We start from the raw sequence: 20,832 nt of genomic DNA, 5'->3' as shown, positions 1-20,832 counted from the left end.
ATAAAAGGTCATTGAGTCTCTGTAGAATAGACATACTGAATTTGATTAATGAAAATTTGCTTAGTGCAATTCCTTTGAACCTTGAAGAGTTTGAACCGCCTTGAAAACATAGAAGCATTTTCCCTCCTTCCTTGAAGAGTTGGACCTTTTGAAGCCCGCATCCTTGAAGAGTTGTAGCATCAATCTCGGAGAATTGATCCCATTTCGATTTCACTGAAGGCTTAGAAAAGCAATAGTTGAAGTTTCTATCCTTTTTTTCATTCCATCAAATCTCGTTTTGTTCACTTCCTCCCAAAATCAATAAGCTTACAATGCTTATTTGAGAAAACTCAAAACATAAAAGTTGTAGATCCAAGAGTCTCTATTTTTTTGGCTTTAGAATCAAGTCATTTTTAATTTGAATCAACAAAGTTATGCCCATTTTCCTGAACTAGCGTAGAACTGAAATTTCTGCTCAATTTTGTGACTATGTATTTGTGTGTGTAAGTCACTCTCACGATCCTATTGTTTAAGTAGCCGACCGTGGGCTACAACATTAATTCTGATGCCAAACATTCTAGTTGTGAATCACCTTTTGTCCTTGCTTTGATAAAGGTGACCATTGACTTATGCCAGATCGAAGTCAAGCTGTTCATTCCTCAGATCGAAATCAATCTAGATAATCTCTAGATTGAGGCTGAATTGACCAGACTTAACTCTTTATTCCTTGAGTTACTCCTTTTGCCGTGTTTTTAACCGCGATCCTCTTCTCAATATCTATACCATAAACATCTGCTACGAACAAGAAGCGTCTTTGCTTTCTCTACTGTTTTCCTTTTGAGAAATGGTTTTGTACTCTGAAATCATTTGCCATCAGCTCGGACAAGAGCCTTCTAGGTCCTGACTTTTGCAGGGCAACGCTTTCGCAGCTCGCTAATCACTGCCGTGCAATCTAGTCTGTATTTTGTCATTACTTCATAACCATCAATCACATTTCATAAAAGGAGCTTCTAGCTCTGGCTAGGTTGGTTTGAAAGGGATGTTGATAAGATGAGATTCCACTCTGCCACACATTCCAAATCGTGGAAAAGCTCAAATTTGTTGAAATTGTAGAGTGAAACTGGTTAGTGCTCTTTACTCAAAAAAAAAAAAAAAACTGGTTTTTGCTTTTTATAATTTGAGAGTAATGAGGTCTTGAGTTATGATATGAATATGGGTCAGCTGTATGAAGTGTTAGGATACTCGGTTAAGTTCATTATATGTGCTAATTTCTTGTTGGAGACTTGAAAAGGATGGGTAAAGCCTAGTAATTTCACTATTTAAAATTGCAAAAGTCACCTATTCGAATATATAACACGCATTAGACGTTGCTTATGCAACATGTAAAGGCCATTCATTACAATATCTCACGTACAATATCAATTCATATCAGACTTATTTGTGGATTGATGCTTGTGTCACTGTACGATTTTTCCCTTGTCCTTGTAAGCTTAAAAACGAGGTCAAGCGTGAGGTATGCAAAAGTCCTGTAAGTGATGATTATGTTCTTGGAAGGATTTCTGAAGGCGGGGTCGGCCACAATCGAAAAGTATCCTTACATAAAAGGTACGAGACATAGAGCAAGACTATGCAACACCCAAAAGAAAAACCCTAACTCTAGTTTTGTTCCCCCCCAAAACCCTCATTCAGTAAGAAACACTGAATCTAGGCAACTTTTGGGGAATTAGAAAGTTTTCTTTGACATTCTTTAGTTAGGCACACAAAAACATAGTGTCACCTTGTAAATCTTTTTCTTAACCACAGGTACCCAGTAATGGTCTGTAAGGGGCAGAAAACTTTTGGAAACTGCCAAGCAGTCATCATGGATTGATGGGTTCATCTTGTCTCTTAATCATTGTCTTAAGATGTGGAATTGGAACTAAAATGTGTTGGCCATGATCACATGCACAAACTAAAATCTTCAGGACACATGCCGCATGGATGCTCGACATGGGAAACATGAAAACATAATCACATTGAAGTGGACCCTCCAAAGTACTCTAATTAGGTTTAACAAGGCTCATTAAAAGCTCCCCAACACTGGTCCATGTCTCTGATAGGTATTTGCCAACTGTGGATGGCTCATGGCTACCGGTGCTTTTCCACCATGAAGTTGCTCAAAACTCCAATCAATTCGGCACTGCTCGGTAATGCTGGCAAGTGCCTAGAAGGCGAGAGAAAGCATCTCACGAATGATATTATTTACAAGTGGGTGTACCTTGGATAATCCACGTGTTGAGGTGGAGAGAGTGTCTTGTGCAGGTAATTTACAGGCCTCAAGGTCAACGCTGGGGAGCATATTGAGCTGTCCATGTGGCCCGATTGTGGTTCGAATCTGTGATATGGGAGTTTGCTGTGATTATAGATCGTGCTTATGTGCCTTGGACGATCCTCACTCTTACGTACATAAATACATAAGCGCATACATACATGTTGTCCACTAATACCTTTGACCGCTCTAATCTGCGCTTTTCTTATCAAAGTAAAAAACCCCCCTTGTTGAAGGGAGAAGTTCTGAAGAAACGCGAACAGATGTGTACAGGTTCGAGATTAGTTCAAGTCCCGCACCGGATACGCATGGGTGAGTTGAATAACTTCTAATTTAGATTTGTGATTTTTGAGATTGGCCTGTTTGGAACTGGCATGCGGAGCTCTATAAATTCTTGGCCTATTCTATCTGTTCAAGCGATCTTAGACTTACCCCTCTGGTGTTTACTTCTATTCTCAGTCTTTTGGAGGCCGGCAAGAGAGTTTCCAACCAGATAACAAATATAATTCAACAAATTGCTTTGCTCACAACTGGCTGGAGAAGATTCCATGAGAGCCATATAAAATACTTTTTGTCAGCTGTAACAGGATAAACTAAACTAATAATCTCTACCTTCGCCACCCCTCTCATTAAACTAATTCTGCCACTAAAATTCATAAGGGTGGTTTCAAAAAATTGGAAAGCCGAGTTTTTCCAATCAATCGGTGGTAGTTGCACCAACCCATGCAAGGGTTCGTATTAGCAGGAAAAGAACAAAAGGGGAGAGCCTTTATAGGCTGTCGTATTAATTAGCTCCTTAGAATTTCCTTAATTTATTCCAAGTTGATGGTGATCTAACCTAGCTTTACCCTGACGACAAGGTAATTGCTGGGACACTGATCTATTTCCTTTTCCTTTTTCTTTTTCTTAGTTTCTTAAGTGAAACCCTAGGAAAAAGAACATTGAAAAAAGTGGGGAATCTTGACTTATCTTTTCCCTTCAAATTTTTCATTTTTATACTTGTTGAAAGAAAGGGTTGCTCCCAATGTTTAGGTAGGCTTTAATGGGGTCGAATTGAAAACATATAACTTATCTCCCTGGCTTTAGTTGCTCCTACTTTTTATGCAAGAAAGTGAAAAGATTCCAAAAGACCCAATGGTTCTGTCAAGTTTTTACTTATTTTTCTATCTATTTATCTATTTTGTGTGCCGTGTAAGGTGGACATGAGAACCAACTGGTCCATTTCCCAATGAGCAAAAATGAACAGAAAGGTCAAAGGGGGAGAGGAGGGGGACAGGTTGAGAACTACCCATTGGACAAGTTGTTACCGCCCTCTTGCCTTTAGTCTTGCCACTTGACCTTTCAGATATTCTAGTTATATATTTCTTTGAAAATTAATCAGCAATCAACTTGGAGTTGAAAAGGACATGCACAGAGTTTTTGTCGAATTAGGCAGGGTTCCGCTCAACTTCTCTTTTCTAAATGCTAAAGCAAAGTTCACAATATTGCATAGAATTAGAGATGTAAAGAACGATCTACGAAAATTGCTTAAAACCCCAATTTGGAGTTTGCCACATCACCTAATCAATTTCTTCACCCTTCATATTGCTCACTTTGAAGATATTCCGACCGTTTAATTAGTAATTCATTGAGAAAGTCTGATACTAAAGATAAAAAATTGAAAGTGCATTTAACCAGGTAGGCCACTTCAATAAAAATTTGCATATTTGCTTTGTAAAGTCAGTTGTAGTTTAAGTAAGTTTTTGTATTTCAAGCATTAGTTATGGCGAGAAAACATCTTGTGAATCCAACTAATATGTAAGTGTCGTTAAAAAATATGTCAACAAGTTCCAAAGTAGAACTAGCACGTATTGAAAATGCAGTACTAACACCCACAAAAGTACCCGCATTGTTACCATATTTAGATTCAGAAAACCTCTTTTTGTTTATCCATGGTTTGGAAAGTATTCGTAGGAAATTCTTTCTCGAAACCCACAGTGTATAGGTGAAAGACTCATCCTTCTAAATTCCATTTGCAGTTAAATACCCTTTATAACGCGCATAATATCATACTTGTTCTTTCTTCTTGTTGGATATAAGCAAGAAAAGAACATCAAGAGTCAAGCATCACCAGACGGATCAAGAGCTTGAACTGTGGTTTGTAGGTAAATTAATAAAGTTAGCAAACATAGATCACAAATGCAGCTAGATAGGACTTCTTCTATATTCTGGCAATAAGGACAATTGAATTCATCTAAATGATTTTGCACCACTTCTAATTAATCAACAGAGAAGATGGTGGATGATGAGAGACAAACAAAAGGCATCTGAAAACCCTATCTATAAAGAAGTGCTAATAGCCAAATAAATAAAAAATCAACACATCAAGTGGGACCTCAAGGAAGAGAAACGAAAAAACCCTCAAGCAGTCTCTAAAAGAAAACCTAATTCGGATTGCTTTATTCACAACCACCGCTACCACCAACCTTTATCAAATGGAAGGTATTCAGCTCTTTGAGCTAAACTCCAAAGCAAAGCCATGTGAGTCTCCTATCCCCTTAATCAACCAATTAAAAAATAATAAAGCTGTGGTCCTTTTTTCCTTCCATTAGGGCTTTGTCCAGGTGTCATTGTTTGTCAAAGCCACTGGACACCACAGACAGACACAAGAACCACCCAAAGCTAAAGACAAATGGATGCCCCTCAACTGATTCCACCAACCTGGCCAGGGTTAACAGTCCTCTCTCATAAATTGTGATGGTAATGTGATGCATTTAATCAATTGGGATGCTTATTCTTGTGCATTATTGCTGGAGATAGCTATTTTCAGAGATGGTGTCAGATCAATAACATGTACATGTGTGTATTTCTTGAAATGACCCACAAAACTCTTCATAATTATTGGACATGTGACAAGCATACATTTCAGACGAGAAGGCATAAACTATGTTAAAAAGAAAAGAAGGAAGGCTGGCAAAATGTTAATTTCTGGGATGACCCACGAAACTTTTCATAGTCAATTGCAGATGTATGCGTGACAAGCATATATTAACAAATTGAGGAAATAAAGCAAGTTAAAGCTCCATAGGTCAATTAATTAACCTCTCATGATATCTCTTCACTAGTAATCATAATGTCTCTCCTCTATACATATTGTTCTTCATGATGAATTTTTTGGAGCTCTTGTGCCTTTCTTTACAGCAATACATGCCTTTAATTACGACTTTTTGACCCCTCAAATCAATTTCAACCAAATTGCTTAAACCGTTTCTAAATGTTTTTAGAGGACCCCAGTGGTCCCCCTTTTCTACATATTTACAAATTATATTCGACTCGTATTAATAGGGGAGAGAGAGAGAGAGTCAGCATCAATAGCTGTAATGACCTAAACTGGCCATTAAATACGCCGTCTACAATGTCTTAGAGAGAGAAAGCTTTTGGAGCTCTCGAAAGACGACATATATGTGTTCAGCTATACCAATCACCGTTTTGAAGTATTATCATTTTGTTAGATTTTTTCTGAATCGATAAATTTATTTAAACGTGTAATGATTAATTTAAATGGACAAGAATATTGTGTCTCTTGAGCAAAAGAAAAAGAAAAAATCACTTTCTGACATCAATAAAATATTGCCTTTTCATACATATGTACAAACGGGAAGAAGAGTCACGAGGGTTTCCAACCAAAGACATGCACGCCTCGTGCCTTCTTTTGTCAATCCTTAGGTATCATAAATCTCTCTCTCTCTCTCTCTCTCTCTCTCTCTCTCTCTCTCTCGTGCCTTCTTTTGTCGATCCTTAGGTATCATAAGTCTCTCTCTCTCTCTCTGCGGGAAGGTTTCTTTTTAAAGGCTTTCCAGCAAAGAGCTAAGACGCTTCATCACTCCTTCGATTCCTCATTTCTGGGTTTGGTCTTTCTGGGGACTGGTCTCGTGGGCATACATGTGTGTTGGTTTGAGAGGTTGAAGCTGCCAGCATGATCTGGTAATTAACTCATAATTTAAAACCTGTTTCTCGTTTTGTTCCCCCTTTCCTCTCTTTCAATTTAGTCTTTCCATCTGAATATATACTTGCAAAGTCTGGATTTCTAAGCTTATCTATAGATGGATAGTTTGAATTCATGTTATTTTTGAAAATGATTTTTTTTTGGTCGATCCAGAGACGTTGCACGAATCCTTGCTTTTAGGATCGGTTAGAGTTGAGAATCATACCGATTCATTTTGATTCGATCAAGTGAACTTGATTGACTATAGTCTATTATGCATAGAACAAAGGTATGGCTAACTTGGTGTAAAAAGATTTAACTTAGGTTGAATCAAGCAAAGGATGCACAGATCGCATCCGAGGTCTCGCGATGCAATCATGTCGCATCTTAAATGGGTTTACATACTCCCAAGCTTGCATATTTTGGTTTTTTCGAAAATACGTTAGAATGCCCATCCTGTGTGTTCTTCAAGTTTCAAGGGTTTCAATTTTTACTCACACAAACATACTTTTACCTAGCAAACTAGGTCAAGAAACCTGTCCCAAAATTAGCTACATTAAGATGCAATTAAAGGGCGACATATCAGGTCATCTTGCAGCTTCAATCACTCATTCACCAACAAAAAGGGGACTCCTTGTTCAATGGCTTGTCTCCCCCAATACTTCTTAGCCCAGGTAATTCTCTGTTATTTCCCCCTAAAATTCACTATATTTTTAGCCAATGATAGTGATGACATTCTTTTATCATTGACCAATATGCCTCATTTTCTTGGGTTCATTTGAATTTGATGGTATTGGATGATCTCGGTCATACAATCCAAAATATCCAAAAAGAAAATTCTCCTGTCCACATAATTGAAAAGAAAACAAAAACAAAAACTAGGGGACATGGAAGGCCACATACGGTATGAGAAATTGACAATACATGTGCGGATACGCCAATCAAAGTCAATGCTTTGTTTGTGTTCTTTTCCCTTTTCCCCATGTAAATAATACCTAATTCACACATCTCCAGATATCACACATGAACACGGCATATTCTCTCTCTCTCTCTCTCTCTCGGTCTTGTAGTGTCAATTGTTTTTTGTCTGTCTTGGGGTGTGTGTACTGGGGAATCGACATGTAAAACAAAATCACCAGACACAAGAAAGGCAAAGCAAATGCATGCTTGTGAATATATTATTTGCCTTGTCGCAGCTTTCTCGTGGTTGAAAATAGGTACACACACACACTACACTACACCACACACACACTACACTACACCACATTGTACCATTCGTTAGTGTGTCTCCTACTAGCACACCATCACAATGCCAAAGGAGATAAATGATTTGGCTCTCTTCTTGAATATCCCGTGAGTCATAAAAGTTAAAACAAAAAGTTCTCTTTATTGAGGGATTTTTTAAGTGATTTCAAACTTATTTCTATGAGCAAGTATTGAGTGTATCCAAATTATATTGGCCTAGCTCATATCCACCGAGATTATGTGGGTCTCATGTGGGGCATACCTCATTTGATAGTACATTTGAGTTGGACTCACATGCACTGTGGGTAGGTAAACTTTTTTCCATTTCTAGTCACTCAACTCAACCTTGATGTGTGAAATTGTCATCATTTTGGGAAGTGAAAAAAGAATTTCGTTCCATTTAACAATGGGACTCTTGATTTGGTTGGATAGATAATCAAACTCTGAAAACATCGAGTTGTTTCATAGTTTGGGGAAAAGTTATCATATTCTTGCAAGAGGGCTACTATGATAAGGTGTGTGCAATCAGGGGTTTGTTGCCGAGCCAGTTCAACTTGAGAATCAGCTCAAACCATCCTTATCGAATCGATTCAAGGCCAGTTTACCCAAGGACTAGTTCGATTTCCGATTCCAAAATTGGCAATTGGTTCTCAGCTAAGGCTCTAAACCGTCTATTCTACCAAGGCAGAACCAGGTTGAATTGGATTTGAACGAGGACCTAACCGCTTTTGTTGAATAATGAAAACCTTTATAATGGCCGTTTTCTCTTCCATTGCTAGTTATTGGCAACAAACAAGCATTTTTCAACTGTCATGTTGAAAATCAATGTCTGGATGGGACAAACCTTTCTTTATGTAGTGTAAAAATATTTAGCTTGGGTTGACAGATTGTGAAGGGGTGTTATCTTTTAATTTCTCTTCTGTTCACCAACTATCTTGTCCGAAATGTTTCTTCTTCTTACGGATTCAGTCGTGGAATAGATAAGCTGGTATTCTTCTGTGGTTGTTTCCATAACTTTACTGAGATTTGCTATATATACTCGATTTGAGTATTCTTGATCATATATGATCGTAGCAACCGCTGTATATCTTGGCTATATAATGAAATGAAATAGAATGTAAATAAATAAAGAACTGGCCGGTATTTTAGGCTGGTTCCATTAATGGGCTCAGCTCTTGATTCTGAAAATTAAAAACTGATCTTAATAGGTTACGTTCCAGGTTTTGGTTTGGAATCTACCCACCCTTAGTGTGCATATCTCACTAGATATTTGTTGCCATATGATTTTCAGTATCTGATCAAAGTTCAATATGTGAAATCATCACATTTGTGGCACAATGGAATGACTCCCTTTTCAAATCAACAGCTAGATTCCATAAGTTTAAGCGTCATTTTTCGGTCGCTCTTTTCTTAAAATCATTATAACTTGAGAATGGTATCCCCCTCTGTGCCTACATTATCAATATGGTTTAGGTCCATCTAGTTACAAATAAATCGGCTGATAAGACTATGTAAAATTAATGTAATTTAGCACTAAAAAATATCAAGTGATCTAGTTTAGGTAAGTCTCCAAAGTAATTAAAAAATGATGAACCACAAGAACTCAAGTTTCATTTTAGAGAAGCCAAAAAAGGAGTTCAGTTTGAAAAACAAATGTTTCGTAAAATCGGAGTCACGAAGTTCTTTTAATCTTAGTTTACCATTAACAATAAAATATTAAAACGGCTTAGTGGTAAGGAATCGGTAAGTGCAAAAATTTTCTTTTTCCACACAACCATCCCATCACAATCAATGGTATATACGAGCTTGTCATGTTTGATTAGTTGCTCCTCGTTATCTCTGATCCTTCTCAGCGATTAAATCATTAGCAGTCGTTTTCAGAAGGGATTGTAGTGGGATTACTCCCCCACATCTTGGAAAATTTCGCAGTCTACTATTGATTTGTCAGGAGATTAGAAAGGTGAACAGGTGATTCCTCGATCACGAGTCAAATGCGGACAGCGTTGGTATTTCCGACGACCATCGTTGCCTCTTTGGTCTAATCATGCTGGCCTTTTGGAGAGCATTTTTTCATCAACGAGACAGCAACAAGAAGTTTGTAGCAATTACGTCAAGGCACGAGGTTTCTAATGAATGGGGGCATTGTGATATGAACATTATCTAGGTAAAGCAATGTCGAGTGTTAGTAAAATGAACACTATTATAGCTTGGTCTTATTAATGTACCGATGAATTTACCTAATTGGGAAAAGTGTTCTATGTTCTTCCCTAATAAATGGCTTTTCGGTTGATAAAGTTGAGAATAGATTGCTTTGACATTTAAAAGTGGCAACAAATTGGTTTCCAATTAAGTCTCGATTGTGGCTGTCAGGTGGCTAAGGTTCCAAGTTGTTTTTTTAAGGGAGGTGACAATGAATGTCATTCAATCAGGGCCACATGTTCAAATCCCTACAAATTGTATGCTAATCGCTCTGGGTCAAATCGCTTGCACTAGCCAAAAGTCTGAACTTAAACTATTTCAGGCTCGCGCCTTAGCATTATGAAAGAAGAAGGTTAATTTAATCAATTAAGCCGATTTTCCTAAACTTATCTTAGTGCTATTCGTTTTTAAAAAGTAAGGAAGTAGCTCCCATTGGATTGGAAACTGTTTCTCAGAACGCATCGTCCGTGAAGTTAGTGATACGTGCAATTTTGCATGATAATGGATGGAGTTCGTCTCGCACCTTTATTGCATTGAGATTTGTCGGCAAGTTATTGATTTGCGAGCTACGACTTATTTCACATTTACAAAGAAAGGGTTAGGAGATGTAAATCCTCTTCTTTCATAATCTTCGGATTGAACAAATTCGAGGCGAAGTATAGAATGATCTGTCAAGCATCATATGAGCCGAGTGGATGGATAATACCTAAGTGCGCTCTACCTTGAATAAGCGTAAATTTCAATTGAATAACAACTGTATTCGAATATCAAGGAATTCCTAGAAATTTTAAGCGTGGGAGGGATTGTAATTCTTTCTACTTATCAAGGTATAATGACAGATTGAGAAGCTTGACTCGAATGAATCGGCGGAGAAATTTCGATTCATATGTGCTGAATACTTTTTATTGTCTCCCTCATTGATTCCAATTGATCATAATGGCGGTACCAAAAGTTGCTCAAGCAGCTAAATTAGCAAAAGATGCGCTGGGGATATGCTGTGGGGTTCTTATTTTATGTGAACAACTAATCATCGTTTGATGTAACTTGTTCATTCTTTAACATCATTGACGATGAAATACAACCATGCTTTTATTAAGCCTAATGGGCGAGCGATTTAATAAATGCACGAGCGGACTATCTTTGGTGGACGTTGATCCATCACAAGAATATATTATCGAATGTTACTAAATTAATATTTGAGCACGACTCGATGTATGATCGGAACTGTTGTTTAGGACATAATTACGATGGACATAATTTACGTTCTCAGTGTGTTATGGAGCATGAAAACGATTTCACAAGTACAGAGATAATATAATTTATGATTAAAAGATAAGATAAGATAAGATCAAATATGTTAATTTATACCCATTGTAGTAGGCAATAGATAGGAGTCTCTTGTAGGAAGTAGTAGGCATTTGCTCATTGTAAAAAAATTAAAACACAAGCTTTTCGATGGCATGCACGAAGAAAAAGATAAAAAAACAGAAAAACGTATATTTCTTGCTCAAAACATGTGACATGCTCACTTGATGAAGCATAAACACTAGATCGATTAGTTTAACATCTTACACCGGACTGGGCAGAAAATAAGTCTTGTTTCAGTTCACAAGACACTCAATCGAACCGCCGAGTCGATATAGTCAGTAATTCTTTTAATAATTTAACGGTACATATGAACAAATTTTCAAGCACACTTTACAAGCATGCCCGATTATTCTTTTATTGCAACTAGATTGTCATTTGGACAAGGAAGATTATAAAATGTGATAAACGCCATGATTTGTGAAGAACTTCCTCGAATCATGGTAATTACAGATAGGTATTACCTTAGCAAAACTTTTAAAAAGTTCAATTGCTGTAGCCTCACCATACTTATGTAGGTGTTTTCATCGAAAATTCAAAAGTGAGACAAACTCACTGATATTTTGGCTTACACGTATGTATGTCGACATGAGCGCACCACTTCGGTGGATGCTTTTTATTTGCATAAGATTGAAGATAAATAAAATGCTGAGCCAATGCCTACTCAGGTCTTACTTATCTCCTACGCTAGAATTGCAAATGCTAATTGCCCCTTCTGTTTATGTAGACCAAATTCTGTGAACCACTTATTTTTTGCCTGTCGAGTTTCAAGTAATCTCGTTTCCTTTTGGGCGGCCAAATTCAACCTATATTGGCGAAACAAGCCTTGGATGGATAATCTTGCATGGGCAACCAGGATGTTTGCAGATGATAGTTTCTTTGAATCTATGCCTCGCTTCAGCTTTATGGCGCTCTTTGTTATATTATTTGGAAAGAGCGCAATAATATGTTATTTCGCAATCAGGCCCCCTTTATCCCGGCGATGAAGATGCACCTTCAAAAGGCTATTAAAGATAAGGCGTTGACCTTTAAGTGTTCGGACAACCACAAGAATAGAAGGCTACTACGGAGCTAGGATCTACATCCATCTATCTTTGATTAATGGAGTTCTTTCTAGTGTTTGTTTGTTAGTCTTTTCTTTCTTGTCTTGTTCTTTTTGGTAGTTCTTTCTTTCCTTGGGATCGATGGCACCCTTACACTCTCTTTGACGACTGTCTTCCTGAGTGCTTGTCCTGTCTGGTGCCGGTTATCCTCCTTGTATTCTTTGGCAAAATCAATATAATTCGTACCTTTACCAAAAAAAATAAAATAAAATACTGAGCCAATGAAGTATAATGATTTCATTGATGCTTGGTATATTAAAAATAAAAGAGATATCTCCTGTTATAATCTTTATAGAAGTTAAAGATAAAGCTAACGATTTGATCTATCTGGAAATTGGATAAAAAAAAAACCAAGAAAAAATCTCCAAATGATTAGCTTGTGGATGCTTTGCTAATTGTATCATCTCCATGCTGATTATGTAGATGATTCTACATTATAACCATTGCTAGAGATATTTAGATATATTTTAATGATATTTAGTATATTTCCCTGATTCTCCATGTCTATCTTGATTATATATACCTACACCCGAACTTGTGTTAATGAGATCTGGCCAAAACTTCTAAACCTATATAGAGGTATTTTTCATCACTGCATTATTTACTGTTGATTGATGTTGGCGCACTATAAATTTTTTCAAAAGTAGTGCAAGTTAAAGATTCTGTTAAGTGAGAGTTGGCAATGCAATATGAATTGAATTCACTCAAGAAGAATAAATTTGAGTTTCGCTTAGTTACCAGATGGAATGAAGGTATTACAAAATAAATGGGTGTACATGGCAAACAAAAGAACCTAATGGTAACATGAGTTACAAAGTGAGTTAGCACTGAAAGTTTTTTTAGAAAATAAAATAATTGACTATATGAAGATTTTCTTTGTAGATGTGAGTTGACTACTAACGGGTTTACTAAATGTGATATTCGATAAATTTAATGATTGATATATAGTTCTGCTTTTGTATATGGATAATATGCTCAATGCAGGTTCTTGCATGTTAAAAGTCAACACACATTGTCAAAGGTGTTTGTAATGAAGGACTTGAGAGTAACAAATCAGACTCTTGGGATGAGGAGCATGCGAGATAAATCCAATGACCTCTTAAGTTTTTCTTAAAGGTAAATTGAGAAGGTGTTGGACAGAGTTAGAGTTCAAAATGCAAAGCCTAAAGAACTATCTTAGGAAGTCACTTCAAGCTCTGAAAGAGGTAATCATCAAAGATAGATGAGAAGCAAGTGTACTTGACTACAATGCTTTATCGTCAGTTGTTTGTAGTCTGATGCATGCTATCGTGTGTACCAGTCTAAACATAGCTCGGGCAATGAGACTCGTGAACAAATATATGGCTGGTCTAGGAATAAAGTATCGTGAAGCTATGGCTGTTAAGATACCTAAGAGACACTTTAGGTATGACACTTTGTTTTATGAAAAACAATGTCACTTTGCAAGGCTTTGTTGATGTCGATTTGGTTGTGACATGAACAAAGAAAGAGCACGTCGAGTTATGATTTACCTTACGTGGCACTACAGTCAATTGGATGTCTAAACTTCAAGTGTGTCCCCTCTCAACCACTAAATCAAAGTACGAAAGATAATTTGATTGAAGAATTTTCCAAAGGAAATAGATAAGGTGATGGACATCGATGTTCTTCTCATTGACAATCAAATTGTTATTTGTCTAGTAAAGAATCCTGTATTTCATTCAAGAACAAAACACATTTTGTTTGAATTATTATCATAGTCATTCACTGATAGATGATTAGACATTATCATTGAAAAAGATTTTTTGGTTTAGAAAATCTAGCAAATATATTAACCAAGGCTGTCCCATCGAGAAACTAAGGCTGTGCATTGCTTTGAATTTGACCTCCTTGATTAGTGATGATGAGGCCATTGCACTGCGATAATTTGGGTTACAAGACATGTGAAAGATTATGGGGAGACTATTGCTATTTTGAAGATCAACCTCCAAGTGGAAGATTGATGGAGCTGTTGAGTTTGATAGAGAAAACTATCGTTAAAGCAAAGATAAAAGAACACTTTGGATGTCCTAGGGCTTCTACTATATATTGGGGCAATCTTTCTTGTAATTGGAATTCGAAACTTGATACAAATACTAATAGTAAAGAGAATTAGGCACTGTGGCACAGAGTTTTTCTTCCTTTCTAATTCTATAGTGTTTTTGGCGTGAAAAAAAAATTGAGTGTCTTCTTCCTTTTTTTCTCTGCTACGTTTCACGCTCCTATCCATGCTGACTTCTTGCTATTTAATTTGTTACTTCAATAGAGATGAGGGGTCCATCCCTAGCTGTCTCAATTTCTCATTAAAGTAAAAAGTTAGGTCAAAAAGGGGTCAAAGCTGGTGTCGATCCAATTCAACTGCTCACTGGGTGATTGAGAAAAACTGGACCATGCCGTTCGAAACGGCTGGTCCGGTTTTGATAACTTTGACTTGGATCCAATGGATCTCATGCGGCTCAACTCATGCTGAAGTAACTGTTGGGCATAAACTCTTCTTGATGCTGTTTATGCAAAATTGCTGCACAGATATTTGCCGAATGTAGCTAGGAAACGGTACAGTGCAAAGAGAATAATAAAAGACAATCAAGAGGGTTCTCTATACCACGTAGATCTAGTAACACCTTATAAATGCATGTCCCAAATGAGTACATGAGGGAAGAACAGGCATTTGTCTAGATCTTAGGGAGATCACAGAAACCGCGAAGAAGCAACATAAAAACTTTCTGAGCGAAATCCAGTGACAGATAAATAGGAGATCAAGGATAACTGGTGCTGACTATATTAAGGCAACTGTGAGAATACGGTTATCTCTTGTTTGTTTCTTCAAAACACATGGGAACAGAACCTCGAAACCTTGAATTTCCTTAGATGTTATTGTTTTGATAGTGTGAACCTTCCTCTGTCATGAAGAAAAATAATCAATATTGGGGCCAATAGGGATAATACCCAGTGGATCCATCGAAGGGTGGCTTCCGTAATAGTTGAGCTTGATGTGATCCATGTTGATGGTGCTACTCATGCCTGGGATTTGAAAGATGTCCTTTGTGTAGTTGAACAAATTTGGATACTCCCGTATAAGTTTCCTGTTACACTTGAAAAGAACTGCATAGACCTGTTGAAGTTCAAACTTTAAGAAACATGTGTGATGAATGAGTAAATCAGAGCAGCACGAGAGATATCATGTAATAAGTTGAATGATCTTTCTCATGTTGTGGGCTTTGCTCCAACTTTTCAATAGTACACAGTGTCAGGAACAAAGAAGCACTATGTTCATACTGGTGTAATGCGAGGGAGTGAGCGGATACATGTTAGAGTTCCTTTTCGGAAAATAGATGTATATCAAAAACATTTCTCTGAAAATAAATCAAATGCAAGAGACCTTGACTAGTAGATCCCGCCTAGACCCACTTAAATCTATATGCATGTGATTAAATTTTCCAATAATTGAATTATATAGCAACAGGTATGCTCCTAACAGAGACATTACTCAGAACATATGTATCCACAGGAACATGTAAAAGCATACATCAAGACTCAGATATGCAGCTCAAAGCCAAACACTATAGACAAGCTTACCCTTGAATATGGTGCTGAACTGGTATTATGATTCTGTATAGAGTTAATGACTCCAACTAATAAAGCAGAGTTAGGACAGTATTTGCCTAAACATTCCATCTGGAGGGTTTCGGTTGGTATTTTGAAAGCAATCGGTAGAGCATTTTGACCATTGGCAATCTTCAAACATGTAAATCTCTAGGAAGTAATCAATGATTTTGAGAATGTACTATCAAAAAGGTAGATAATTGCATGGTTATATTTCTGGTTATAGCAGACAATTCATTTGTGTATAATAATGTTAACTAGAATGTCTTTGAACATATAGAATGGTTATCTTAGCATTGACCTTGCAAATGGCTTTTCATGTTCTTGCTGCTCCATGGCATTGCCCTGCTTACAGAGCTCTCTTGCAAACTAAGGTCTGGTCAGAATGGACAATTCAAAATGAGAGTTCTTGGTTTTCTTTTCTCTCATTCTTCTCTTTTCATATGCGGATCTGTCTGAACCCTCCACCAATTTTTGTTGGACAGCCCCATCTTAGGAGACTACAGGATCTCTACACTTCATTACTAGTCCAAAGTTGTTTCCGGTTTATCCTAAGAATACATAGTATATTTCTTTATACCTCAAACTGTAGAGTCCATACATCTGTACCAAAGTATATTTCTTCCTTCCTTGGAAGTCCTAAGGATGGCAACTAACATTACAGGAGAATTACAGAAAAGGGATTGTAGGTAGCTGGCAACGAAAGAGAAAGATGAATTAATGACTAAACGATTGTTATATGTTTCCAGAAGAGATGGATTTATGATTTTGATGCTGCAAAATAATGAAAAAAATAAAACACATTAACACATTCAATGGGAAAATCATTGCAATTCACCCTGAAATTTGACTCCAGGCCTTAACAGGTTGATTCCTGATTCCCATACATCCAGAACCACTTCGCATAAGATAGGTTAAAGTGAAAGTTTTTGCCCAGCTCTGATGAATATAAAACCCAGAGTCTCGTTTTTGCCAAGACTGAGGGTTTTCACTTTGACTTGTTATTACATGACAACGACTAAAAAAAGACAGATAATTAACTACATCCTTTCATTTTTTTAGGTTTAAGCTGGCATCTCCTTATTTCCATGTCTTGTCTTCTCTATACAACAAACATCTTTTAGCACAATTGATAGCAATATCGCATGTAAAGTTTAGAAGTGGGGCCAACAGTTGTGGTTCAAGCATTTATCCACAGCAAAGATGCCTGCAGATAATTAAAGTTCCATTTTCCCACCCTAATAAAAATAAAATAAAATCAAAGCAGTATCTAATTCTGTAAAGGGCTGCAAACAAGTTAAAAAAGGTTCTACTCTGGAACCGGGGAGCCAAAGTCTAGGGCAACTCCATTTCTAACAGATGTCAAAAACCTTGTGACTTGTACTTTGAAGGTTAGTTCAAGCCTTTTACCTGAACTACCCATGCATACTGAACTCACCCCCACCTTGCAGGGACATCTAGCATTGACAATGGAAGAAAGAAAACGGTTGATGTTTCTCACCATGATGCTGGTTGTCCAGCAGAGTAAAGACAGGACAGCCAACTAGGAATTGCTTTCTAGCGCAAATGTATATGTTTGAGGTCTTCAAAATTCTGATGTACAAAACAGCGATCCTTTTTCATGCACAATTAGCCATTTATGGGCGGTTAAAATGAAACCTGTATTTTCCGTAAAAAGGAAAAGAAAAAAAAAGAAAAAGAAAAACAATGCCCTTATCTTTATTTGGAAGAGAAGGAAAAGAGACACAATTGAATCTAAATGATAAGTTATAAAAAGTAGCTGCACTTTCCCGATGGTGAGCTCTATCAATAACATCTACTTTGGGCAGAAGTCTGTATGAAGACTTGTAATGTCTCTCCATCAGGTTTCTCTCCATTATCTTCTCCGCCAATAACAAATTTTCGCTGTTAGGTCCGATTTTACCATACAACTACGTCTTTGCAAAAGTCCTGAATCACCATAGAGACCATTTATACCATGGCCGGCTATGTTGGGGTTCCCTCCCCCTCCGGGGGGCAATTTCTTAAAACCCATAGGAATGCTGCAGGTGGCCAACCCTTTTTCCCTAGTCAGATAGATAGTTACACTCATCCTAATAGGTGATCCCTCCTTTCCTTCCTCTCTCTCTCTCTCTCTATATATATATATATATGATGGGAAGTCTATTAGTGGTAGAATTGATTCCGTTCCTTCCTCGTTCCAATATCAATAAGAGTGGTACAGTTTACAGCTACAAGAAAGAAAAGGCGCTTGTCTCTGTGGCATGAAAAACCAACACAAGCACACTTCAACAGCAAAGAGAGATAAAATTAAGCCTGCCTTATTAAATAATAGAATTATTACAGAAAGCATGCTCATAGCTCTCACAGACATCAAGAATCAAATACCTCAAGAGACATGGTTAAATCACCTAAACTTTGCCACAGTGACTTCCGCATATGTACTTACTTTATTAAGTACTAGTTCATTGACTATAAAACCACATAGTCCAAAGCCTCATGTCAACTTGACCAACAGAAGAAAAAGCAACAGATTCCCAGGTAAGGAAACTGTTCTGTCAAAATAGAAAGGTTTTCTCTATACATCTAACATGACCAGTGACTTCTGCATATCTTCTTTCTTTTATATAATACTAGTTCATTGACTGTAACACCACATAGTCCAAAGCCTCATGTCAACTTGACCAACAGAAACAGCAAAATTTTTAGGTAAGGGAACTGTTCTGCTTGCCATAGAAAGGTTTCCTCTAAGTGTCTAGCACGACCAAATCTTAGACACAGGTTAATTTTGACTTTAATTTTCCATCTTGTGTTTCAATAATATCTTCAAGAGTAAGGGTTAGTTTTTTTGTCAATAGAAAATCTAAATGTTTCCCGATCCATAGTTTGGTTAAAGCTCAATATTATTCTTACTTTCACCAAAAAAAAAAAATGTTTCCGATCCAAACCAAACGATTCATAGGTGCACTCTGAAAGTTCTGATCTTTATGGTTCAATACTGAAAGTACTGTATTGTATGCGTTAGTAAATCAAAAAAATAGTGCAATGGAGAATCAATCATACCTCATCAAATCTTATGAGTGTGACGAACAACCGGATATCCGTCTCGGTTAATAGAATTGCCACAAATAAAAAGCGCTGATTGCTAAGTATTTGTTCACATTTGTCCAGAGCTTTGTATAAATTCTCCACAGCCTGCAAGAATAGAATGGAATCAACTAGAATGTTTTCTACTTTTTTAACAAAAAATAAAAATAAAAAGTAAACCTGACAAGAGTGCTCCAGGGAGGTGCAGCCCATATATAGGACTTGGTTTAAGATTGTGCTCTTGAGATATATTATCTTTTGGTTAGAAAACAAAATTACAAGGAAAAAGATCCAAAAGTCCAAGAAAGGAAGTGCATCAAGTTAAGAGATGGTAAAGACCCAAGGAATCAATTTCACTGAATTCGAATCAATTTTCCATCAGAATGAATTATTTGAGGAGGTTTACCTGTCTTGGAAAAAAAGAAGAAAAATTATATTCACAAAAAATCTGCACAAAAACTCTGGCAGATCCTCGAATGATGTTTCTTTTGTAATAATTTTTTGGGGTCAAATTTTGTAATGATTAGGATGTTTGGTTTTTACTTGAACTTTTCGTTTGGTTGTTGTACTACCCAAGACCTTTTCAATGCTCAAGAGGTGCTAGAATCCCTCTTTTCGCAAGAGATTGTTTATAGGTTAGTACCCTTGGTGCTCGATCATTTAAGCATTAAGAATCTGATCATCCATGTGGTCCCTTAGAGAGATAAGTCCATCTTCAGCAGGTTGACTTTAAGCCCCAAATATGCCTCTAAGAAGGAAAAACTGATCTATACAACACATTGATGATGTCTCAGGTGCATAGGGTCATTTGGTTATCAGCAAAAGTTTATAAGATCACTGTAACATGGAATAATTAGATACACAAATCCGTTCGGAAAACCAATCTTTGTAGCCTATCTGTATTAGCATGGCATTTTCTCAATACATCCATAACTAGAGTAAAAAAAGTATGGGGTAGAAGGGGTAGCCTTGTTTGCTCCCAAAACAATTGAACAGAACATCTGCGACTCCATTCATCAATTAGGCAGATAGGAATCACAGGATGAAACCATTTTCTGATGCAACGTTTACTACCATTTATAACATTTTCCCAGTAGCCATCTAATTACCTTCAGCAAGTTGTTTTTCACCTCATTCATTTCCACATTAGCACTCTGTCACAGAACATATATGATATTCCTATGGATGTTATCAGAAGAGGAGGGAAGTTTGTCCACTACATCATTTGCTAGTCTATATGTTGTCTATGTCAAACAAGAGGATGTTCTACCACTGTAATGAGAACAATTTAACAGCATATGAGTTGCCATTTTTTACATATGACATTAGTGTCAATTCACAGTAGTGAAGATGGTACCTCTTCGTAAGGTGCCTGCTGCTTAGCAAACCCACACTTTATAAACACCATTGTTTATGCAGTCGTATATCCATCCATTAGCTTCCTCTATCTGGGCTTGCAAGTGAGGAGGATAAAGGTCAAGATTGGGATTCTCAGCTAAACCATTGAACTCAGAATTAAGCATCCGAATGATCTCTGAGCTCTCATTGTTGACAATTGTCTTCAGCTCCTTATCCCATAGAACCTATGATAATGTGCAATACATATGTTGTGAGCATTGGCTACTTGCAAGCTTAAAACACATGGAGCACTAATGGAAATAGAACAACACTTCACAGAAATGTCACCTACAGGAACTGAATACTTTCCAGAGTAGATCGGACTTGCAGTCTCATAAGTTCTCTCACACTTCCTGCTCCAATTATAGGGTCAGGCTCTGCTCCAGGTTCATCAGCATTGGAAGCAGGAAACCCATCCGATATGTGTGTCACCATCTTTTGTTCTTCCCCACTTGATTTGACTACCTGACATGAAATAAATAACTAAAAACAGATCAAGTAACAATAGCATGAGATAAATAAAAAAGTTTTACCATGCCCTTTACCGTATGGCCAATGATCTT

General features: G+C 37.1%; 1 long non-coding RNA gene and 1 pseudogene across 1 annotated transcript; one reads left to right on the top strand and one right to left on the bottom strand.

The window, feature by feature from the left end:
• The first annotated feature begins 5,941 nt into the window (after positions 1–5,941).
• Positions 5,942–7,266, top strand: LOC104444593. The gene is made up of 3 exons (XR_005550877.1): positions 5,942–6,044; positions 6,079–6,250; positions 6,838–7,266. It is a non-coding gene; the product is annotated as an uncharacterized LOC104444593 (long non-coding RNA).
• Positions 7,267–14,932: 7,666 nt separating this feature from the next.
• LOC120293763 lies at positions 14,933–20,704 on the bottom strand (annotated as a pseudogene).
• Positions 20,705–20,832: the final 128 nt, after the last annotated feature.

The sequence above is a fragment of the Eucalyptus grandis genome, chromosome 5 (assembly GCF_016545825.1).
Source record: "Eucalyptus grandis isolate ANBG69807.140 chromosome 5, ASM1654582v1, whole genome shotgun sequence".
NCBI classification, from domain to species: domain Eukaryota; kingdom Viridiplantae; phylum Streptophyta; class Magnoliopsida; order Myrtales; family Myrtaceae; genus Eucalyptus; species Eucalyptus grandis.
The sequence above is the reverse complement of the archived record's forward strand: the minus strand, read 5'-3'. Positions and strand labels throughout refer to the sequence as shown.